Source organism: Euwallacea similis, chromosome 11, assembly GCF_039881205.1.
Source record: "Euwallacea similis isolate ESF13 chromosome 11, ESF131.1, whole genome shotgun sequence".
NCBI lineage: Eukaryota > Metazoa > Arthropoda > Insecta > Coleoptera > Curculionidae > Euwallacea > Euwallacea similis.
Genome location: NC_089619.1, coordinates 3,900,524 through 3,927,035, shown reverse-complemented (window position 1 = coordinate 3,927,035; position 26,512 = coordinate 3,900,524).

Below are 26,512 nucleotides of genomic sequence, written 5' to 3'. Positions count from 1 at the left end.
ATTACAGGAGCTATTATTTGGATGCCATAGTGGGGGTCAGGTACATACATGCTACGGGCAAGCGAGGTGGACCATGAGTTTGAAATATATCTCAAAAACAGATTGATGTTATTTAAAATATCAGATAAACATTTCAAAAATTATAAAAACTATGTAGGGGTAACATGCACTAAAAATCTAATTAAAAATGATTTTAAAACTATCTAACTCGAAAAGTTCGTCTGCGAATACTCACCAGTTATACATTACTACTCATCCGTCTCATTTGGAGCTTCCCGAATAAATTTTCATGTTTTTTCTTGGGCGTGTTTGGCTTGTAGCCCGAGTGTTTCTTCGAGAATGCCGCCACATTGAAAAATCCTCAAATGGCCACACTGAACTTCATTCTACGTATAAACTTGCCAGCGGAAAACTTGGATCGGAGTGGCGGGGTTGGCGGCTCATACACCGTAAAAAGTAAATTCTTGAAGTAAATATTAATGCATCATGTTGAGTATTCTTAGGTTCACATATGCGTAACGATGATATATTTTCCTAAATTGAGGAAGTCCTTTTCTTGACTGTGGTTTTGTTTGCATATTTCTTAAGTAAATATGCTATAGAAATAAAGCTTGAACTTGCATCAAGCAATTCTTATATTGACTTGAGAATGCCAAATTCTCGTGATGAGTAAATACTCGTAGAGTACTTTAAAAGTAAAGTAAATAGGCACTTTTTCCATCGATCTTTTATTTCAAATAAATGCTCTTTAACTAAGGAAAAAACTTGCGGAATTCGATATTCAAAACAAGCATTCACCTTTTTCTGTGCGAGTACTTCTTTGACTTTGCAAATAAGTAAACATTTTCTGTGGCTACTAATTACCTTTATGTTTACCGCTTAATTATCCCTTACGTCCGTAGTTCACGACGTTATCTGGTAAATTCAGTAAGCTGCTTTTCATGTGAACATTTGCAGAGATCGAGGTATCAAATTCTCTAACGCACTATTTGCTTCTTTCAAAAGATGCTTTGGGAAATTGAAGAGCAACGAAATTTACAACTTTCTTTCGCTGAATTTAAAACTTTAAGAGCTTTCTGACGAATCCAATAATGGAAAGTAAATTTGAGAAGTTCGGGGTGGTTCTGCGAGGAGATGAAAATGGCCATTTTCCTAACGACTTGCAGATGGACAAACACACTTGAAGGAGACTTTCTCGCACTCCCATTTCCTTGCGGGAATATACCTTTTCGTGCACCAGAATAGAAAAAATACAAATGTTAAAATGGGAAACATTTCAATGAGTATTTAAGTTTTAGCAGTAAAATTCGCATCTCTCTGTTACTATTAGGGTTCCTAGGCTAATTTGATGCTAGCTTTACCTGCAAGATCACTTCCATGAAAATCGCAAAACTCACTAATGCTGCGCCTTAATTTTAGAGCTTCTACGGATGTAATCCTCTAGATAAAGTCCCTAGGACTTTTATCTGGTCACACCCATAGTTCTTGACTAGAACCGCTCCTTAAGAGCATACAAATATACCAAATTGCACCAATAATTACTATAACTACCTTTAGCTTCATTTGAACGAAAAGGTTGCCATTCTAAAAATCTCACCTTGTTTGGCACGAGCCTAACAATGGGTAAAGATCGCTTGGATTATGGCTGGAGAATCTACCTGGAGCAGGTTAAAAATGTTCATTTAAAAGAATTGCCAATTCTAGCCAGCTTCTTCTGCAATAAACGACCTAAGCAAAGCATGTAAATTTTACTTTATCCGCGAGCACCAGGTCAAAACAGGCACGAGCCAAGAAAGGTATAAGGAGGGCATTATAGCATCCAAAAGGTCCCATATGGGCAGGTTAGAAACATTCTTTTCTTTTCTGTTCTCGAGGAATGTGCCGGGTTTATGATGATAACTACTAAGGCGCCATGTAGCACGTTTTTCACACCTCTTGAACCCTCGGTTGGTAAAACCTACGTTTAGCAGGTATGCTAAACCTTTTTTAAAAAATTCGGTGTGCTTCCATACCACCCGTGGTACTTGGAAAACGGTACCTATTTATTTTCTTGCGTTATTATTTACCTTTCTCTGCTTCCGCGCGAATTGGAAACTAACAGCTTGGTAGCTGGCACGATGGTTTCAAGTACTTGGTATAAAGTGGTTGACCAATACAAGTTTTCTCAGCTAGAACGTTAACTGTCCAGTGTAGCAGGGCTATCATGGAAAAGATTTCAGTTTTATAGTTGTGCTAAGGGCGATGGAACTGTTTCAGTAAAAATATTGAGAAAATTCCAGATATACTGGAAGTTGATGTCAGCACTCTTATCTCAACTCATAATTCTTCACATTACTGAATTTCTGAGAGTACATTTTCACGTATTTTTGGGGCATTAACGTTTGAAACACAACAGGTTTTGAAAATTATAATATGGTTTTTACACTCCTCTTAGCGTTGCAAGATCTATTGCTGGACCCTCGTCGTCATGCAAAATAAGAAGTAGACGGTGCTCCAGTATGTTACATTCTCTCACAGAACGTCACTGAATTTCCCAATGTTTGGCATTCCCAAAGGGAAAAATCTGTATTTTCAAGTCGTGCATTCTGAAGAGACACTTCTGCTAAAATTCTGCCAAGACCTTTGAGGAAGCTTGGCATCAAGACAGATTTTAGCTCAAGCCAACTCAAGCATTTATTTTTGCAAGTTTGAAGTCAAGCATGTCATAAAAGTATTGAACTACTCGACTTAATAAATCGCTACAACTGAGCCTTAAAAGCAAATAATTTATAGTTGTGTTAACGTAAACGGTAAGACGTGTCCTTCATTTTCTTAACGCCGATTTGCGGTTCCTCGAAAGGCTTAATATACAGCAGCTCACAAAAGAGCATTTTTATTTTTCGTATAGTTCTGCTAAACGAATAAAAAAAATGGGAATCTAATCGCGTTATGCATAATAAACACCCCTTTAAATCGCCACACAAAGGATACACCTGACCCTTAGAAAGGGTCAGGCAGCAAAACACGATGGTCAGTAGTTTTTAAGGTAGGTCAAGGCAAGGTGATCATCAGGTGCATGCCGGATAAACAGGTTGGCCCTAAATTCACAGGAAATGCACCTCAACCGGAACCTCATTTGCGGATTTAATTTTAACCAGGGGATATGCTGGTGGGTGGCGGATGGTATCTGTGGTAATATCCCATTTCCGCCTTTTTAAAATGGGTGTCGTGGGTGTGGTATGGAGTATTATATGATGACTGGAGATCATGAGGTGAGGTGGACGATTTCGTAAATTTGTATCAATCAATTACAGTAAAGTTGACACGAAGGGAATTATTTTTAAGTTCTAATTAAGACTTTTCAAATGCGAAAAGCCTTGCAAAATTTTGAATAGTTACGTTTAGATAATAATTAGTATTTATTAATTTACTTCATATTATACCTATCTCCTACCACCTCTTTGTTCCTTATTTCTTCATAACCTAGGAATAGGACATTTTACTTTCTATTTTTCATATATAACATAGACTTAGCGAGATTGAGAAAATTGGATTAAAAAAATTGTTATGATTAGAAAACTGTTTTCCTGTAAAACACGTTTGACACGTTTTTTCAAGTGTAAGGCCTCAATTTGATCATTTCTCATTAAGCAGCATTTTACAGAACCTAATTAAGTATTAATTAAAAATTAAAAATTAATCAAGGAGCATTGACGATATTTGTTTGGCGCTTAGTCTGGAAATCTTGGAACGTTTTGATTTTCCTCTTACTGGCACAAATCCAAATTAAATTTTTTGCCCAAATTGCAAAACAAAGCGTCCATTAATTGAACAAACAAAACCACATTTTTGATTGGGTAATAAAATTTATCCTGTTTCACTTTTATTCGAATTTCTTATACCGTGCTGCAACTAATGTTAAAAATTGCATTTCCAGCAATACGGGGAATAATAATGTACATTTTCAACAAAAAAAATGGACAAGAAAATGATCAATCCAGAAGGAGTTTTAATCAGTTTTTCTTTATTGGGGAGAGTATCAAAGATCCTTCTAAAAGGAGCTGCTTAACTCGCATTTTTACTAAATTATTAATATATGCTAAAAATTCAGTTATCCCAATATACAGTTAGAATTTTAATATAATTTCTTTACACACGCGTCAATTTTCCAAATATTCCTTTCCATATTCTGAAATTTTATATTTAGTCTGGAAAGTCAGAAAAAGAATAAAGAAAAGGACTTAATGGCATCTAAAATGGCTTTTAAAATTATAATTTAAGAAACCGAAAAAAAACCGAGATATTCTAAAATGTTGCATTTTTCATGTTCATTTTTTGCTGCAAAACATCTACATTGTATTCTAAAATATGCTTCATCCATTGTAATTCAAATGCTTGTTAAGGAGTTTTCAACGTATCCTAACTGAAAAAAAAAGATATTGCCAAAATAAAATATTTGCATCCCAGCTCAAATATCCAAGACACATCAATGTTTTGAATGGATTTTGAAGTTCTAACAGTTTCTGTTCCATATATCTTCAATTTGCTTCTTCATTAATAACAATTCAATTTTTGTAGCAGTTTGCCCTTGCTAAACTATACAAGATACGTCAATGTGCTTTACGCATTTAATCTTCTCGAAAAATTCTTCTCTTCATTTTTAAATTTGTAATGTCACCTGGTGCAAAATTCAGGTGCGTGCGACAGAGACTCGAAGTTAGTTGAAGAGGGAAAACATCAAAACGGCGGTTTGACAAAAATGATTTAGGTTGAAAGTTTATCAGAAAAACGAAAAAAATCAATGGAAAGTTGCATGAAAAGCTGAAATAGTCTGGTGTGTCCGGGTACGTGCAAACACCGTGCACCATTTTCTTAAGACATCCAAAAACGGCATTTTATTTTTTTTTAGCGTTTTAATAAAAACCACATTATAAACAATATCCGAGGTTATTAGGCCACTCTGATGAGTAGTAATTACACCGAATGCTTTTAGAGACCCATACTCAACACTATCATGCTCAAAATCATACGTGGTAAATGAGAACCGGTTCGGCGAATGGAATTCTCAGTCATGAAAAGTTCGGATCTAACCCCCTAAAAATCTCAAAAGGCCCGTTGAACCTGTTCAAACATTTAAACTTTTATGTTCTCTTTTTTTATTTGATGCTTGACAGGAAGTCCCTTTTATTAAGCCTCGCACAGACGTATTAAAAGATGTGTGCGATATGCGAATCTCTATTTACCATTGTATGTCCTACAGAATTCGTCCTACGAGCAAGGTGGGGTCGGGTTACATTTCCGTTCGTTTCGGGCCAAAAAGAATATTCTTCAGTTTTTACTTAGCCAATTTCCGTTCATGACAAAAAATGATAATAATCGTCGTCAAACCTAACAGGAATATGATATTTAACTAAGGCCTGCTCCAGATTAAAGCCCGTATCCCCTTTATCGAATTAATCGAATCAAGAGCCTCTAACCCAAACCCCAGAAAAAAGTCTTCGACACGCGACCAGATATCTGTTATCCTGACCTTCCCCAAAAGAAAGGAAGCCGTCATTTTTATATTATACAATTCGCAAAAACAACTTTGGGACTCTCCTGCGAAAAGGGACCAACTTCAGGTCATTTCACGGGTTTCCTTAATGTGCTGAATGAATTTCTCTGCTGGGTATCAGGTTATGAGATTTTTTATTGCGATCTTGTTAATCGATGTTTAAAGGCGAAAGTATCTAGTGATTTTGCTGTAAGATAATTTGAATTCTTCCCCCGGAGGGCTGAGATTCCCAAAGGGTTGAATTTAAAAACGTAAAATAACGCTTTATTATCTTGAGTAGTTGTCTTAAAACTGGTGATTAGGACTGTGCTCGGATCGAATTTGGACATGTGTTGGCGCTAATTTATTTTTCCCACAAAATTTTGGAATTTTTCTGAGAAAGGGCACGGTCACTGCATTGCTTTTACAGAAAAATTCAAATATCTTAATCCGCATCACAGATAATTTCACGTGGTGCTCTGATGACGGAGGGATGTGACTACAGGGTGAAAAATGGGCCCCCTTTCAAAATATATGTGTTCCAACCCCACACAAGCTATATATCTAATCCGACTGTATGGTATCTCCAAGATAAGGATGTCCAGCATCGGAATCTCGTGAACGGTAATCGATAGAGACTTGGTTAAATAAGAGGAAAGTGACGCATATGCAGGTTCGTCGCTAAACAGACCGATACAAGTTATTTTCATCCGAGCGTGCAGTAAAGCCATTTTACTTGCAAGGTCGATATAGCACTTTACTGTATTTGTGCGATAAATAGGTTATAAATTGCATACACCACGTGGCACCTCAATGTCGCAACAGTCCACGTTGCCACGTGGACGACTGATAATGGATCTGCACGGTCTAAGCCTGTAAAACTAGCAAATTCCACAGATTCAATAGTGCCCTCAAATATCAAAGGGCAAACTTCGAGAAACGCTATCGAAAGAATCTCACTCTGATACTGTTTTGAGGTCATAACAATGCGGTAAAGCTTTCATGTTCGCTGCAATATACAACGAAATAGAAAAAAGAGTTTGACCCCTAACACGTGAGAAAGCGCCTTTACCACACTCCTCGTCGTGTCCTTCGGACGACTGCAATCAGCGTGCGATAAATCGGTGAAGTATATGTGGCAGAAAATTAGTATTTCCTGTGAGGGTGTGGTAAAGTGTGCTTCTGATGACTTCATGTCACGCTAATATTTAACTGAACTTAAGGAAGACAATGAGGTTAGTTGTGCTCGTAGAAAAAATGTTGTACCTAACAAGTGCAAAAGTGTCTTTACCGCTCTGGATTGCCGACCCAACTCCGCTTCGTTCGGTCAGTTGCATTGAGCCTGTGGTAAATTATCACTTTCCGCACTTGTTAAGTAAATAACTATTTAAATATCTCTTGCGATATTTATGTCAAGGCAGCCTAAGAATACCTTGGCTCGAATCTTTGAAATTCGTTGCCGCTTCAAGGGTTTTTAAAAGATCTGTTAGTCGTGTTATGAAATCGTGTTAACCCGAGCCAATTTTTGCCCGTTTTAGACTAGAGATTCTTCTGAAAAATCTGTAGGCATTCTAAGAAATGTTCTTCAGGGTAACTTAAAAAATTGTGTGGGAGAAAGACAGTTACAAAAAAAATTGTCGATAATAGATTTCCGAATGTACTCAAAAAGAAGCCGCGCGTAAACAAGAATTCCACACAAAAGCCCGAAAGTTGAAAAAGCTCCTCGTCACCGAATCGCTCGATTCGTATCAGAAAAAGCATTTATCCAAGTCAAAGGAAGAGAATTGTCAACACGTCACAAGGTCCAGGTGCAGTTTGCAGTTGGCTACTCGATTTACCGATGTTCCTAAAGCGTGTAATCTTCATATTAAAATTGAATTGGTGGATGGTTGACTGAAACTGAATAAAAATTAGTTATTTTGAGAGAAAGTGTCATATTATTAAAAATTCAGTTAAGTGTTATTTTTTGCACTCGAATTAGAATATAGGCATTAAACATGCAGCAAAATCTTTTTAAAAAGAGAGCCAGTCGTGAAATTTATTTTTTTATGTTTTACCCTGCGTATTTCCTTTTGTATTAAAAAATCTGACAAATGTGGAAAAAAATGCCAAAAACAACAATCAACGCGAACAAGAATTATTTAATAAAAATATTGATTAAATTAACATATCGTGAATTTATTCTTTACTTTAAGTCTGCAAACGGTATAGATGTTCCCTGGTAAACGAAGAACTCCTTCCGTTAATATAATACCATTTTGACCCTCTCTAAATTGTTGCATAAACGTGTAATTTAGATAATCAGATTTTAACCCACTATAATTAGCCGAACTATTAAATCTAGGAAATAATTACGTATTTCTAATAAATCTGGTGATTGCGGCTATTTGGTTATTCATGACAATCAAAACATGTTATTATTACATCATTAACCGCTATTCAAATTCTGTCGTGCCGTATTAATTATAGTTGATAACATTCAATAACGTCGATAGAATTTTAAATGGATTTATATTTTCAGCTTGACAACCGGTGAAGATCAATTGATGTAATATTTGCATAAAGAATCGACATTGGGATATTTAATTTTTACTATTAAGTCCTTCCAAGCAAGGATGACTATAAAAAAACGCTTTCTTTTTAGAATATTTTTTATATATTTTAATCGCATTTTTCATCACTTTGGGCAATTGGAAAAAATGCTAAAAATAAAAATAACGATCGTTTTTACATGGTGAGTAGAGCGCTTTTAATCATAGACTTGCTGGAGAGTGATATCAAGAAAATATTTTTTACACTAAATATTGAGATTAAAATGCCATGGACGCTATGGATGCGAGGGAACAGAAACTAAAGAGGAAAGAAAACATTCAGTAAAAAATGAAAAAATACCTCTTTGTTAAGGTTTTTATGTTTATCATTAGATTTCTATACTAATCATTATATCAATTAATTCTGTGGAACCACCAAGGAAAAAGGAAATTATAGACATTTTTTGAAATTTAAGAAACCTTTTGAAATTTCCAAATATTTGCTACTTGAGAAGACTTTCACGCAATTCCTTGAGACACCTTATTTTTATTTTTATCATATTTTTTGGGTAGTTGAATATTTATAAATGAAATTTATTGCAACTTGAACAGAAAAACTCCTTGACAAAAAATGTTTACATTATCGGGTAACTTTTAACGACCACTTTTAAGGTTCTCTGGGATCAGTTCAGGTTACTAGAAATTTCCAAAAGAGTTCCCTAGGTTTGTAATAATTTAAAATTTTCATTTTCAGAAACAAAAATCATTGTGAACATTCCCCTTAATTCATAGGACTCTTTATTGACAGTGTTACGTGGCAAATGTTATGATGGTTATCATGTCAATTTTGTATATTCTTTTTCAAAATTCCGAAAGGACAATTAAAAAACTAAAATTCTAGTTTAATTCGCGGTAAGCTGCAAATTCGCAAAGTTAGGACAGGTAATGCAAAAAATTACGGAGGTCTGAAAGACCAAGTCCCCAAAGATTTGATTAATTTAACTTCCAATTAGCCAAAACACAATACCTACTATATATTTTTTCCACATGAGCAACCCCGTCAGCGAGGATGTACCATGTGAAGATTCAACAGATTTGAGATGGTGCAGCTGCGTTCTATTTACTAACTAAAACCCTTGCAGTTTCCCACGATTCTCAACCCTAACTCTCTTCTCCTTCCATCGCACCGCCCTTGAAATACACCTTTACCGGATTCCTTCCGCAACTATCTTCCGCGATTTACACCTTTCGGATAGGGTTTTTTTGTTTAGATTTTTTTAAACCGTGTGGGTAAATAGGGGAAGTGTATAGAGTATTTTTGGTTATTTTGAGTAAATCTGAAAGAGGTGCAGGGATTGAGAAGGGTGTGCATTTGATTGGTACAGCTTAAATATGATTCTATGAGAAAGGTGAGAGAAAACGTTAGAGGTGCACAGAGAACGTCTGTTGAAATGCACTTAATGAATCTATGGTGAATTTTACGCTAAAACCGTTTGAATGTGTAAAATAATACGGCAAAGATAAATAGGGTACATAAATACTTCTTCAAATATTTACAACGGCTTTTAACATTGTTTATAATGTTCCAATTTATGGCGACAATACGCCAAAAATAGCAGTATACGATTCCATATTTCTAGATCAAAACAAATCTTTGCCGCCAGAGCAGCGGTCCCTTTAAAGTAAACCTTGGGCACCACCTTTACAATGGTCACTAAAATTCTAAGGGCCGTAATAGCCCTGTAAACTTTCTTGTTATTGCCCACTCTCTCTGCTATTGGTAATAATTTTGGAGACTATAAGCTAAAATACACTTGTGGGCAGTAAAATTTATTGGACATAGAAAATTAAGAGAGTATCAAAATTATTAGCAATAATGCCTGGGAATGGTTACACGAGGTCATAGTTTAGAAGTGAAGTGTAAACGAGCAGATGAACACAAATCAAACACCTTCTGCCACCAGACTAATTGGTTTTTAACTGGGATTTCCATTTTTCTTACATCGAAAATCCATTAAAATAACAAATAAAGAGTCAAACACTCACTAAAAAGAATTAGGAAAGTTTCCATACAAATCTGTATTTTCTCTCCAGTACACAGTATCAATTTTATTGAACTTCACCTGAAGAAACTTCTCGATGATACTGGGGAATGAAGAAAAGTTCCTAACGGATCTGAATTAGCTTTAAATTTCTGAGCTCTTACCTCTGAATAAATTTTTCAGCTCTAGAGAGTTTCTATGTCTAGATCCTCGATCTAATGAAACAAAGTTTAAATAAACCTGAAGTTCGTTAACTAAATTAACATTTATATTTTTTGTTTTTAAGATGTTTCGCCCACAAGAACCTGAAGTAATCGGAAAACTTTTTTAACGAGCCAAAACATTTTAAGAGAAAAAAAATAGTCATTATTTCACGTTTCGAAGAACGCTAAGTTGAATTAAAGGTCTATTAATTTTTAGCTTCTAAGCAAAAATAGCTACAACGAGTATGAAGTAAGTAATAAAATTGCAAAATAGAAATTTGCAAGCAAATCTGCTTTACACCCATTCAGTTGATTGTAATAAAAGGTACGAAAAAAATATTTTCAAAAGGAGACGAACAGAAACAAATACTTCGAGGGCAAAGAGCCCCATCGAGATTGAACTACACTGTTTGCTTGAATGAGAAGAGAATTTACAAAAATTACCTAGCAGGAGCTGTATTTGGAGTTTAATTGAGTATAAGCTTCATTTTCTACGACTAATACTTAAAGTTTATAGTTTTTATTTTTTACGTACAAGTACATAGGTACAATGGCTATAAACTGAGTAAAACAGGTAAACGCTAAACATTCCAAACTTAAAATATTGCTCGTAGAAAATAGATCTATTCAATTAAACTCTATGTGTATCGTCTGAAGGGTAATTTTTGTATTTTTTTCCATATTAAGGCCAACAGTGCAGTTTAATGTCTATAGGTACATTAGCCCTTGAAGTAGTTGTTAAACTTTTTGTGAGGAGTTTTTAAATTATGAATTCTTGTAATACCAAAAGTTAAACCACTCATACAATATATATATCAGCAAATTCCATCTTCCTACGATCATCTCATTAGCTTTTTCTCATCTCCACTGCTTAGCGGGGGGTGCTAAAGCTGTTCTACGTCACATGGGCCGACTGAACTCACCCTTAAAGACACAGTGGCTCATTGAATTTAGATATACCGAAGCTTTGTGGAACTTCTCTATATTTAGGTGGTCTACTACCGAACGGGCGCAGCGTGAAATCCTAGAAAACGTATTATTTTTTCAAGTTTAAAGATCTATTGTCCTGTCCAAATCGTTTGCGGAATATTCTGCTTAGTAATTTTAAGAAATTTCGTGCTTGCAAGGAGGGATTTAATTTATGTGTCAATGTGTTATGTGTTCGAAGCCGAAAAAAAAACGGCAGGTTTTTGCATTATTTTATTTCGTTCACGAACTGAGTTTGTTTCGTCAGCCTTGAAAACTTCATTTTACTTCCATCTATCCATATTGAAAAGATGTTAAAGGTCAAACTTTCAAAAGAACTGAGGCCCACAGAAAATGAAAATTAATGATAAATTATTAAATTATACCACATATACATGACTAGGAACACAACAAAAATGGCCAAAAATTTGGGCCAACCTCGAAGGTACTTAAAATGGAAAACTTTCCAAATTTTCCGAATAGTTCCGTAATGGTGACAAAACTATGTATGTAGATGAGTTTTGAAAGAAATTACAGGGTGTACCCACTTTTTGTGGTCAACATCTACCTTTACGTTCTGGCGTAATAGTTCTGTAACGTTCTTACATAATTATTATACTATGACAGGCTAATTTACATTTTTCAGCCGTAGAATAATTGCGTGCTGATAAATGCGTGTTTTAAGACACCCAAGGTATGATGAAATTCAAAGTGCCAAAAATAATGAACTAGTTATGTATTATCAATCAAAAAATTGCTTGATGTGGCTGATCCACGAAATTATTAATTAAAAAGGGCCCATCGCAGAGTATCGAACCAGCTCTGATTTATCACCGGAAACGAAGTAATGAAGAGAAACAGGTGGCGCGCGAGGGAGGCGATCATGGGAACAATTCTGATCCACGATAATGCGATAATGGGAAGGAAATTTAAGTTTTTATGGAAAACTTCCTTTATTGCCGAAGATAAAAATGTTTTTAAATGGGAGTAGAAAAAAAGGACAGTTACATTAATGCATACTAGATATTTTATGAGCATCGTTCTTTCTGTTATTGGGGGAGCAGAGATTTATACATTAACACAGAATTCACATTCACTCAGAAGCACTCAATTTATCCAAATATATATGTTGTGAAATAACAATGATTCCGATTTCCTATCACTGAATTAAGTCGAATTCCTATATATATTCTGTGTACAGGGTGTTGTCCGGGCTGCAACATAAAGAACGTATTTTATGCGGTAATTTACCAAAATCGTACAACTTGAGACGAATAAATCGAAATGGGGTGAATTTTTGATTAAACGAAAATGTTTGTAATACATGAAATTGCCAACGACAGCAAAAAATTGTGTCCAGTATAATCTGTTGAACTATTGTCTTTATCAGAGCTGCTAACGCAACATTCAGCATTAAGATTTCTCAATGTTCGTCATAGTCCTGATATCCTGCAGTAGCAGAACAACCACAAAGTTCTCTACAGTTTCTGCATCTAATGTAAGAGAGCTATGCATTTACGACTGTTTCTACGTCTACAGGTTTTAGACTGTGCGGTTCGTAATACCTTTTTCCTGTAGAAGACACAGATGTCTGTATGTACATATCGTATATAACGATTCATGTGAATAACGATTTATTACAAAGACTATAAAGACAACTACATGTATGTGCAATTTTCCGACGTCGCTCCGACGTCGTTCCGACGTCTAATCAAGATTTCGATTAAAAACTCATTGGGCATCTTTGATTTATACCTATTTCGACGTCGGAATTCGTGCACTTTAGTTGTAGGGCAAAAAAATGCAATTTGAGTGTTAATTCCAACTGATGTTATTGCATTCTTTAAAATAAGAGCAAAATTACTTTCAAGCAATCATAGAATGGATAATATCGCATTAACCCTTCTGGAAAAACAGTAGCTGAAAAAAAACGGTAATTTTTAAGAACTCCCATTCATGTGAATGGGTAGATTATTAAAAAGGGCATGAAATAGTCTTGCTTCACAAACAATACGAAGTCTTGCTTGACAAACAGAAAGTGCCGAATAGGTGTCCATACTTAACAAATCACAAATCTAGCTTTCAATCGATTCATTTTTTTTAAATCAAAGGTTTTGCTCGACAGTTCTTTCAATTTGAAAAAACTTCCCAAAGTGAAGAATTAGGAGAGAAGATGCGAGGAATTTTTGCTCTTTATTTTATATTATCTTGTAAAGTATGGATTTCTCCGTCAAATTTAGGGGATACTTAACATTCTTGTTAAAGTGAATATTTAGGATAATTGGTTTATTGCTGCAATTCCTTGAAAACTATGCTCCTGGGTAAGTTAGCAACACTTCAATAATTTGGTCCTTTGAGCTAATAACTTAAATTTCCTAGAAAGGCTAAAATAAATACTGAGAGTTGGCTATTTCCGGAGTAAGACTTTAAGAGACAAATATTTATATTAGCCCTTAAAGCGAAGTGTTTTGTTTGAGACAAAAAATGGCACAATCATGAAGAGTGATATCATCAGTTATTTTCTTTCGTATTGCTAATTTTTAATATAACAAGATAATCTCACACTCATCCATTGCCATCTCGTCGCTTCCCTTCTCGTTTTGCAACCTTAAACCCGTTCACTATTGTGATGATTTATGAAACATGTACCTCACATGTATATAACTTTTTTACTGAGGGCGTTCAATTATAATAAAAAATCAAAAATGATTACTTTTTTTACATTTTACCTTAAAATAACTCACATTTCTAGACATCATTTTTATCAGTTAATTTTCTGAAATTTGTCATTTAAATGATACGCACTAATCTTAACCAAGCACAACAGAAAAAATAACCATAATAATGCGATAATATAACTCGTAATCAAACTGTTGCGGCGCGATAAAGTGCCCATAATCGTTTCGAATTAGAAAAAGCATTTTTTCTATGGCTTTGTAAAAAAGATAACTTTCATCATACGCGACCCTAACTGAAAATATTATTTTCATCTTTAGAAAACGAATATCCCATAACGTCAACTTTCGGCTCTAGAGACGAAACTTGACGTTTGACAGTAGCACGTGAACGCACCTCTCCATTCATAGGAGTATTGTTGGAAATATGCGAGCAGCTTATTTCAAAAATTCAAACCGGCTGACAATGACTTAATTATGACATAAAGCAGCAAAAAACTGATTGTTTTATAATCTATCTCTGTCTGTTGTGTATGTGCGGATACGCGCCGAGAACAGCAACGTAGAGGTACCGTAATTATTTAACATGTAATGTTACCCTTTTTTACAGATTTTGTGTATTCTTGGCTTTCTATAATAGAATCATGCTCTACCAAGGCACAATTTTTAAAATTGGTGATTAAATTTTTTAATAATTTCATTACCGCTTGCATGCAAACTATGGTCGTAAATCAGTTTGTGTAATTCTAGCTCGGCTTCGCCTCGTTTGGTAAATTGTTCTCTCACTCACACAAAATATTATTTTCACCCGTGGAAAAATATACTATTTTCTTCATTGTACGTTGTGGAGCTGCATTTATTTGAAATTTTAACTTTACTTTTTTGTCTCAGAACTTCTCCGAAATACTTAATCGTCTGTTTAAAGAAATTTGTGTCCGTTAATAAATATGCATACATTATTGCTTTTACAGTAAGTGCATATGTTACCTATCTTATTCTACTAGGATTATAATGAATCAGTGTATGGTCGTTGAAAACAACTTTATCGTACTAGTGCTACAATGAATTATTTTATGGGTGTGAAATAATATCATAAAAGGTAAGAGCAAATCTAATGGAACATAAGACCATGAATCACGATTCTGCAGAAAATAATCATATAAATTTGATAAACATGTTTCCCTGCGACACAGAGGGTTACTTGTTTCACCGGCTATCCCTCTCTCAAGAATTTTGCTTCTTATACGAATTTACAGCCATTATTCCATGAACTTCAATGCATATTTGTGTACAAAAGGAATCGAAACATTGTTATCATCATTATCATATTGGCTAATAATGACTAATTACACAAACACTCTTAAACCCCGCTTCGAACCATATTCGACGCACAAAAAACCGTCTATATCGAGGTTAAATTGCATTATTTACGTTGCATCTCCCTCATTAATTTCATCAGTATGATCTTGCAGCTATTTAGAAAGCCATTCTTCATGTTAAATTAGATGTCAAGTCGAAAACTCGAGTAAAACAAGTCAAAAACCTATCGTAGCAAAAAAAAAACGCACGCAATAACACTCGTCAGACTTGCAAATCATCATTAAAAAGTCATTGCATTTTCATTTTCATTTCATGTGCCTCATCAGTCTCTTCTTTTTTTCTCGGTGTTTGGCTGCAACTCCATCACGTCGTGGAGTGGATTCTTTGTTTTAGAACTGGTAATGTATTTTTTGAAGGTCACTTTTGGCCCACAGCCTCGGGTCATATAGACTGCTACGTTGCCTGGTTGTTCAGGTTTTCACTACTGTAAAATAGTCGAGTCAGTTAGAATGTTGATAGATAATTGGTATAACGCATAAAATGAATATATCAGGAACTAAAACACTGCTGCATTTCAGTTGAGTGCAATTTAGGAAGCTTGAATGTAGGTTTGAGCATGACTCAAACCAAAGAGAAAGATTAAGAATACCTTCTGTCTCGGACCACTCACTGAAATCGATGAATCCAGGCTAAAAAAAAAAACAAGAAAAAACTAGTTTTAGTGTACAGGAAATTTCGGTAAACACTCAAGCGTGTGCTTAAGGTAGAAAATACTTAACTACCATGCATTTAACCGTGTAGGTATCTGTTCTGATTGCACACATTAAGAAAATCAAATGGAATTGTTGTATAACGAATACAACCCACAACATTATTATTTTTACCAGTAAAATTTATTTCGACTGCCCGTATTTACCTAAAGTTTTGCATTTTGTTTCGTATTTTCTAAGTTTCAAACTTTCAATATCAGTTTTTCACATGCCCCGATATGTTTTCTAAAATTTAAAACCTATAAACTAACAAAAATGGAAAATGATTTCACTTTGATGTTCGCCAATTTTTTAAAATATTTTTAAGTTTGGAACCTGTATTTCCCTTATCATCAATTTTTGGATAATTGTGTTTTTGCCGCAAGTTATATTCTGTTTTTATGATCTATTATTGTAAATCTTTAAAGAAAAAGATTCAGGAAGTATGTCATAAATCCCTAAATGAATAAAACTAAATTTGCAAAGCACTTATTGTCGCCATGTCGGACAATTATGGTTAAAAGCAGATGAATCATCGCTGAGAAATTAAAAACCAAATTTTGCTGAAAAATATGGAAATTTTTATACCACTTAATATACAAATAAGTCGTTAGTCTATTGTAATGTTTTAAGACTTAGGAATATTCCAAAATTATTTCTTTTAATTGTAATTTTTTGGACTTCAAAATGTATCTAACACGGCCTTGATTTAATGTACGTAAACGCAGAATGTTCATTTTGTAAAGAATCTCTACACTCCGGAAGCAAACTCTAAAAACCATTGGCGCATCATATTATTTTATGATGCAGCAATTATTTTATTTTTTTAAATTTGGCTTATTGGCTGGTTCTACAAATACTAAACTGCAATATAAAAATTTGGAAAATAATATGAATAATCCATTTGTTTTGTTTTCACATGCTTTGGATACTTTTCAATGGTATTGTTAACAGCTCTAGTCCACCCACATTGGCATTGTATGTAGCTACTATGACGGCTGATTTCTGTCACATCCACGTTATACCACATTCAGCATGGGCCGAACTTTCCAAAATCTATCTGAAATACTGATTTCTTTCGAAATATCCTAATATTTTACAAGATTTAACCATGATTTAGCAAAAAATCACAATTTCCAAAAATATTCCAGAAATTACTCTGGTGTTTCGGACCCAAAACATCCTGATTCTCGATCATCCGTACTAGCTCTGAATATGGCAGCACCAAAAGGACTTCAATCGAGGAAAACATTTTGAAAATATATATTTTCTAACGTCTCCATCTGGTAGACCGAGTTCTTGTAAATTTAATATCTCAGGGTTGAAGCTATATTACATCGGCGCAAACCTAAACAAAACATCTAATGAATCTAAGCTGAAGATTCTGAGCGAGAATGCTTAAAAACTAAAGTGATAAGTTCTAAGATATTTTAAAGGAGATATGCGATGCTGCGGCGCCGAGATACGTTTCAGCGTGAAAAAATGAGTTCGAGTATCATCCATGATGCATGGGGTCTGATGAGCATGTTACATCTTTCTGTGGGGTGAAGCCTTTTCTCCATAAATTCCATCTCTTCAACCTCAGCTGGATTTTTCACAATGGAATTAAAGAGCTTATTCTAAAATACAATAAAGCTTGGCAACGCAGCTTAGTACTGAAATGTTTTCTACGTCTGACGCTGCATCTTCGTGATTCACCATCTCTTGGACTAAACCTGATCAATGGAATCTCGCTTATGCTTCTCGTGCTGTGGAGCGTAAAAAACGAAACAAATATTCGGACACTGGGGAACCGCATTTAAATATGAAACGAACACCGTCTGATACGATTATTCCGGTAGAAAAGCTTAAAGTTTTATTGAAATTGCTGTAGTTTACTTCAGCAGAAAAAAATTTAACAAATAATTCCAGCCAATGGACACAAGATGCATTTTTGGCAAATCAGCATGAATATAATCAAGAAAATTCAGGGTAAGAATCTTAGAAGAAACATTCATCTGAGACCTGTGTCAAATAATATTAATCGTCGAAAACGACAAAATTTGCGTCGATAAGTTATTTTTTTCCATCGTTCTTTCAGAGGCCTTTAAGCCACATATTTCCAAATTGGATCATTAAAGAAGTAAAAGCTCACCGGCATTTCTTTAACAAAATTTCGCAGATAAGGTCTATTTTAATATCAATGTCAAACGTGGATGTATTGTAAAAACCGCAAAGATCCAAAGCTTTCCTGACAATGGGTTTTTATCCATCCGTGCTAGTCATTAGTAGTGAAATTTATTGCCGCCCACCCTGGTTTTTATTAAGAAAATGTTAATATATTTAACGAGAATATTGTGTCAACTCAAATAACTTTTATAACGACATCGAACGCGCATTTTATATAAAACATTTCCGATTCTTCGAAGCTTGAACGAAACGTCTTGTTCCCTCGCAAATTGCGATTTTTTAATTGGGATAATGAGGCAAAATCAAAAATAATAGGTCTGTTATTACAAATCTTTTTATACCATACATAGCAGGTAAATCAGACCAAATCAAGCGGTTAGGAAATAAATTTAACTCTTGCTAGGATAGAAAACGCACTACATTCAAAACTGGCAAGATGAAACCACGAAGCGAAAATGAACACAAAAAAACATCACCTATAAAAATCATATTAAAAAAAATTAAAGAATTCTAAATATACATATGTTAAAAATAGGGAAATCGATAGGTAAAATACGTATGTATTAATGCTCGCACGCCTGTCCGACGCTTGGATCCTATCTAAGGAATCATTTCAAAGAAGCGTGGGTAACATGAATTGCATGAATACCACTTGGTTACATAAGCTTGAGAAACAAGTCAACCTCAGACACATAAAAAAACACCAACACAGACAATAAAAATTAAACAAAAATACAAACAAACAATAAAAACAAATAACAAAGATAATAAAAAAACAGGCCAAATTAACTGCAATAGTCAAACAACAATCACTTACCTCAAATCAGTCTTTTGGAACGAAGATATGAATGACGTGATTCCTCACCGATTAAAGTGCGTAATTTTTCGAAGTGTTTCACATATTTTATATATTCACACTGTATGCACTTTAGCTCTGTTAATTTTCCTTCTTCAAATAATTTTTTGCGGTTGGTGAATGTTCTTCATAGTTAGTTTGAGCTGAGAATGTGCAATTTCGTTGCGTCAACAACCCTTACTCGTACGTGACGCGTTATTCCTAAACAAAATCAAGAAAAAATCAATTATTAAATATGTTAATAGTTCCCGGTTTGCGATTGACTTTATAGAGTAAAGCAAACCGCACTCAGATGAGTCAATATTAAAATTTGTAAGGTATGATTACTACTTCTACAGGGTGTAACATTTCATGCCGTTTTTCAAGAACCTTTTGGAGACTACATTAAAATATGGTCCTTGATGTAATACATATGTAAGTGATTGCTAAATTATTTTGAAATAAGAAACGAGTCTTTGATGGTGGAAACGGCATCAACGCAGTTTTAGAAATATTTCAGGAATGTACATAGAGCATAATCAAATCTGCAGTATCACTTCCCAGATGTTTTTAAATTGTAACTTAAATATTACACACCCTATATAAAATGCGTAAAACGTATAATAGGAATTTGCTTCTCAGATAATAAAAATAATTTTATTTCGTGGGAAGATTTGCAGGTAATTCCAAAACAACTTTATGATTCATTTTCAAACTATTTTAATTTAGATCCCGATACCTGAGATACTTCGTTAAAACACAAGCTCTGGTGTACATATCTCTCTATCTCAAATTCGTGAATTTTTTCATTTCGAAGTTTAGTTCAATTAACAGTGAAGTTCCACTAATTTTAACTTTCATGAAATTTAACGACCTCACTATCGGGTGGTCCTTTGTTTAATTTTTTTATTTCATTGAATATTGATTATTGATACGTATGACAGACCGGCGACTTATAAAATGACTAAAAACCAAAAGTTGTTTTAAAAATATCCATAGATATCGAATGAAATGCAAAGCAAACAAATCGATAGTGGCATAAAATATTTTCTAGTCTTAAAAGACAAAAATCATCAAAACATAAGGTGTGATCATGCCATACCGAAAATCTACCACCACGAGGCAGAAACGCAATTATGCGCACACAGTGTTGCCACAGTTACATTTTGTCCTCAGTGCGTTAATGCTTCCTATTGATTTTACCCTTACATATTTGTTCTAATATTAAGGCTACGTAATAATAAAGTATCTTCGTTAAGCTTTAAAATTAATGAATATCCGTTTTTTTTCATCTGAGTTTCATTCTCAGTCGACAAATTTCACACCCACGTTATCTTATTAGCGGTGAGATAAGTTCTGGCAACCCCGTAAGGTGCGCACTGCTCTATCTTTTCAGGTTGAATAGTACTGGATGTAATCTCAAAGTTCTTGGAGATCGTTTTTGAGTCTTTCGGCATAAAAGACGTCAAGGTGATGCACAACTGATTACTTACCTACCCCTCGCCCCTGGCACCTTGCCACTTCGCCCACCCCCAATACCAGCGAAACATAATGAAAACCTCGAGGTGGTGCTTAAGGGTTTTGCTGGTATTAAGGGAGAACGGGCCAAGGTCTTGATTTAATATTATATAATGGGCTTATTTCAGTGAATGTATAGATTTTTTTCGCGATTGTTTAAAAGAAATTGCTGATTATTATGTTGAAAATTCACCTTATGCCATGCTCACATATATGTATGTACCAAGCTGCAAGCAAAAATGTGTCGTTTGTTTTGAGAATATTTAAGTATCATGAAAGCTTTAAAATAATAGCGGAGGGAAAAGCTGAGAAACATTTTAAAACTTTCATATGATGCCAGATATTATACTATAATAAATATAATAAATTATATATAAAAAGTAAATAACTCGCAGGTTTTGCCCCGTTTCTCCGCTTATGGAAAAAATTGCCAAGCGCCATTTATAAGATCAGGTTTCATATTTCATTATAGAGGAAGCTTTCTAAAGGTATTATTACGAGTGCCCACTTAGATAGGAAAGTGTTTTCTGGCAGGTCGTATAATAGGGTATATAATAATAAAATAAATAAATAAATAATAAAGAGGATAACATGCAATTGATAAAAATATGTGGGAGAATAATGCTTACTTAATACGTTAAATCCATGAAGTACAATGATTTCATTCTTCCTTAATCGAAATTAAACATTTTTAAGGAGAGATCAAAGAAAATGCTCTTTTTTTTACTTTTTGGTTTCTTAACCTCTTCGCATTTTTTATTCTTACAGGCATGTTGGTTCGTCTGTAAACTGGACTGTATCCTATTCAGCTTCATTTTAACTAAAATAAAAACAATGATTTATAATAAAATATGCAATATATCTGTGTGAGGGTAATTTTAAAACTTAACTCTCTATTACTTTTACAGTTTTTAGAATTTTTGACAGTAGTTTATTTTTAATGTAATAGTAGGTATACAAGCTTTGTGAGCTATAACAAACGAGGTTTAAAAGTAAAATAAGCTAATATGTATACTTAATATAGATTCGAAATTGGTCAAGGATTCAAACCACAGGGATTTACAAAGGAGGAAAAGAGGGGGGCTTTCTTAAGTTACTTTTCATTTCTTATCCACAGCTTTTCAAATATTTCACAATGGCGTCGCTAGGCCCCCTCCCCCAAACATCATGATGGCGGGGAGCCCATTAATGATGCGGGTTCGCCAGAAATATTAAGCGTGACAATCCAAGAAAGCGCCTCCTGTATGGGGGACCTAACATAAAACTTGCATTTGCTTTCGAGAGGGGGGGGGGGCAAATTTGTAGCTACGCCGCTAATGTTTAAAGCAATTTTTCAAAGTGAGTACGGATGTTCATCCTCAAAAAAATCTATATGGGGAAACTTCTCCCTTTATCCGATCTGAAAAAGTACCACCCAAATGTATTTATTTATTCTGTGGTGCCACAAACTGTTGGCTCCTAATAATGTGTAATCCCTATACGGAAAGTACGATATAAACATTAAGCTAATAATGGCACTAAAACAATATAATTAATAAGTAGACAATATACATAGTACGTATGTATGTAAATAAATCTTTAAAAATTAACTACTACAATGTAAGCATCCTACGTATTTCTCTCTCCGCCCGCCTATGCCCGTGGTACTTTCTACATTCTTCAAGAACCAACATTCTTAAGACCGATAGTACGACCAACCCTCTAGATTGGCCTTGTGCGGAGATGAGCTTTTCGGGGTTGCAACTAACTGTTTCCTACTTCAGAGATTGAACACTTGTGATAGAAAGAGATAGCAGGTGCCGAGGCAGAGTACCTATAGACGAAGACAGGAAAATTCAATTTGGACCGATTCACAGGATAAGAGGTTTCATGAAAAGCAGCTTAAAATTTGGTAATTCTCCGATTTTTGGAACTAAGAGATAAGTCGCATTTGTTCCTTGAATAAACAAAATTCTTCTTTATTTATTTGCGTTTAACAATCGCCTCATTAGGGGATGTTTTCCTTCCTAGAAACGTCATTAGTCTTGAACGATTAAGAAATAAGTAGGTAGAAATATTATGGTTCTTAATACATTTTAAATAGCATTTGAGAGTATAAGCCAAATTAAAAGACATCTATTTTCTCGTCCTACTAGACGCACTCTTTAATAATAAACAAAAATGATCGTCTTGAAAGCTGTGGCCGAAAAAAGTTTCAGCACAAAAGGTTACAGATCAAAAAAAATATATTAAAATAGCTGATACTCCGCCACTGCATCCTAGACTACAGACCGAAATAAAATTTTATGCAGACTGGATTTTCTTAATGTGCATCGATGGACATTTTTGCAAAATCTACGAAAATGGCAAAAGATGCGAAAATACTACGACAGACTAAAAAGCTAAAAAATTGAAGAAGTAATTTATATTTGGTATCTGAGCTCATACAAGGTGTTCAAGATACAAAGTATATACGACCCAAAAAAAACGTAACGCCCTGTATATGGCTACTGATGATTTAGACATTTGGTTGTAGAGTGTCTTAAAGTAAATTTTTAAAAACTGGCTCAAGGCATACGTGAAAAAAACGCAAAATATAAGAAAAAAGTGTCAAACTTCACCACTCCGTATATCGAAAATGATACATTTTTGATCATGAGTATATTAGTGTTTTTTTCTTATTTCGCGGAGTACCATCGTATCTCGCATTTTATAATTATTGTTTCGAAATGTTGCGTGAAAAACTTAAAAACAATTCAAACAGGAGCCCATTACCAGGCACAACTTTTGCAAATAAATTTTGTTGTCGAATTAAAAAAAATTGTATCTGATTTCTTTCAGGTCCGTAACTAAAATTCGAACGTTATTAATGGGAACATAATAAATGGCACACGTTACTAACTGCAGATATCCCCCCATTACCCTCAAAATGCGTGCTTATGAAATGCCTTCGAGGATCAGGTAAAATGATAACTAACTTGCTTGCAGTTATCTCCCTGTCACGACCGAAAACAGGATTAAAGGCCAAGCCGCTAATATGTTTTAAATCGATGTCCACCCCGAAAGAACAAAAAGAATACATCAAACACAAAGTGCGATAAAAAAATAAATCTCGAAACCGACATGGCTATCGAGCTCTAGAAGGTTAAGCGGTCAGTGCTACAAAATTTCGGAGAAATGCCGCAAAATCTAATTATATGGCGCTGGTTAACATTCGTTGTTGGCTAGGGTAACATTGAGATATACTTAAGAACCTTAATGAATTTGGCTGAGGATCCTTAGATGTTATTAATGACACCTACGCGTACATTCCTTCAGACGCATTCTGAGAAATTTACTTCCAATATCCGCTTAGATCATCCTAGTTGATTGAAACAAAAAATGCTAAAATCGCATCTCCAGGTCGAATTATACTTGAATTGTTCAAATAATTGCGGTTTCGGATGGGATTCTTGTTAGGAATGATGATGGGCTTACGACGTCGTGATGTACTGCCACTTTGGTATAGAGGAAGTAACGCATTCAGCCTTAATATACATATATATATATTTTTTTTTTTGTGACATAAACCTGCATCACCTGTTAATTCCAATAACGGAATTGGAAGCATTTCATTCCCCTTAAAAGGGTAAAACCACCCAAATATACACACACAGCCCAAGCGAACGCCAGACCACAGCCAGACACAGTGGGAGGCAGATCCCCATCGCGATCCCGACAAAAAATGTATAGGGTTCATTTTTTCCTCATGCAACAGGTCTTGCTGATTTCCCAGCTTTCAGCGTGTGATTTCCTCTTTTGATTACTTTTTAAAAACTCATTTGTAACATACGAAGCTAAAGCAGTTTACGGGAGCGAGGCTGAAGGAACAAATGTGTCTATTAAGAAAGTTGCGACCATGATGTCTTTATAATTGAACAAGAATAATTTATATATTAAGTATTGCGAGATTTTTCGCTTACACGGCTCGCTTCTAGTAATGACTCCATTATTTAAGCCGCTTTGACCATTTTGCATAGCGAGACTGAAAAGAGCATATCCTGGACAATTTTCCTGCACTGGAGGCAGTCCCGCAAGTCGAAGGGTAAAGTGCGGAAAAATAAAAACCTGCTTTTTCCATTAGAGATATCATAATGTGTCCAGCCGCAAAAAAATACTTGGAGTTTTCTCTGTTGATTATCTATCTATGACATTTCCTCTAAAATGCGAAAAAAACAAGTAGAAGTAGTCAAATTTTGCCATTTTTCATGTGAAAATGCTCGGAAAAGCAGCAGGTGATCTAACAAAAAATGTTAGCAAATACTCGGGTTTTCCATGGAGATGTCTAAAATTGTCTGTCATTGGATCTCAATTTCATTTTATTTTTATCTAATTATTAATTTTTGTGTTTCCTCGCGTTCTCTGCTGCTTTCTGGGCATTTAAGTCATATTCCGAGAAATTTCTCGTAATCAAAGCCCGAGATATCGAGTCGAATTGAGTAGGTAAAGCAATCATTGGTAAATGAGCTCAGTTTCTTTAGTCTTGTGGGATTCGTGTGTATAAATCTGCAAATTACTTGGACGGAAAACAGGAGTTTGCTTGTATTTTCCATTGAAATCCCTATATGTTTGTGTCGGCTTTGTATAATAAATAGCCCAATCAAAGCTCAGAGCGTGCCGTGTTCCTTTCCTCTAAATATTCAATTCTACATACCGATTTAATGAAAATGCGTTTCAGAAACCAAAAATACTGGATGGATGGATATAATTTGGAGTCTCAGTTAAAGTTCTCAGTTCAATTACGTTAAGTTTTGAACAATATTCTTAATTATTTGGAAAAAATATCCAAGAACATAAATGTAATAAAAAAAACCGAATAATTGATAAACACCAGGAGTTGGCAATACATACATATTTAATGAGTTGTTGATGAAATAGCAGGAATGCTCATGGTTTGCGGTGAGTGTTCACCACCCGAACAGGAAGTGCCTTTCGCTCGGAGTCGACCGTAGGCTTTTTAGAAAATGTTAAATGCTATTACTAAGATTTTTGAAGTAGTGGTGGTAACAACCATTTTTTCTCTATCGAATGACTCGCATGAAAAAAATTGAACAAGTTAACCTGAACAAGTTCTCTTTCCATCATAGAAGCCACCGTCCTGTACATATTCCACCGGGGCGCACAACGCTCCCAACTTCACAGAGCAAGGGCTCAGCTCGATTTGTTAGGTAAATAGCTACGAGTATTCCGTACTCCTCAAATTAGTTTGTAAACTGTCTGAGAAAAAGGCGAAATGAAGAAGTATGTATAGAGATGACAAGTCTGGATCAAATGTTGTACGCCCCTGCATTAAGTGGAAATGCACTTTCTATTCTGTCGTCCCGGTTGGGATCCATCTCGCTTTCCCTTTCTTAAGAGCGGTTGCTTTTCCCGGGTGGGTCCGCCATTGATATGGATAAAAGTGGAAGGAATCCCCTTTAGAGTAGGTCAGGGTTGGAAACTTTATGAACTTTATTTTCTGATGATGCGATGTTGGCGTAATAGGTCACACTTTCGGTTTCCTTTCTTATAAGGCGGCGTCTGCTTCGAAACTTTTTTCGATTATGTCTGTTATTAAGATTGATAGGGATTTGCCAGCCGCGGGAGGGAACCGTTTGCTTTTAGTTAGATGAGTCACTGTGCGAAATTTTTATCGACGTCTTAGTTTAGTAACCTAGTCTAACTCAAATAGAGTGAAACTAGTGGACTAATTCTATTCGTGTATAATCAGTTCCTCGAATGCAGGCCTCCTTCTTATGTAAGTTAAGTTGCACTGACAATGGTGAGAAGAATCTGAAAAAACTTGTCGAAGGTCGCCAGACGAACCAAGACCTAGACCAAGTCTCAATGACCTACATTCTCGCTCTAAACTATTCCGGTGAACTATTTAAACTATCATCCTATTAGCAGTATAATATGAGAAGTCTGACTGGGTTTTGGTATTCTGTTTGCCGACAAATTAAACGAATAGCGAAGCATTAAAAAAAACATATAA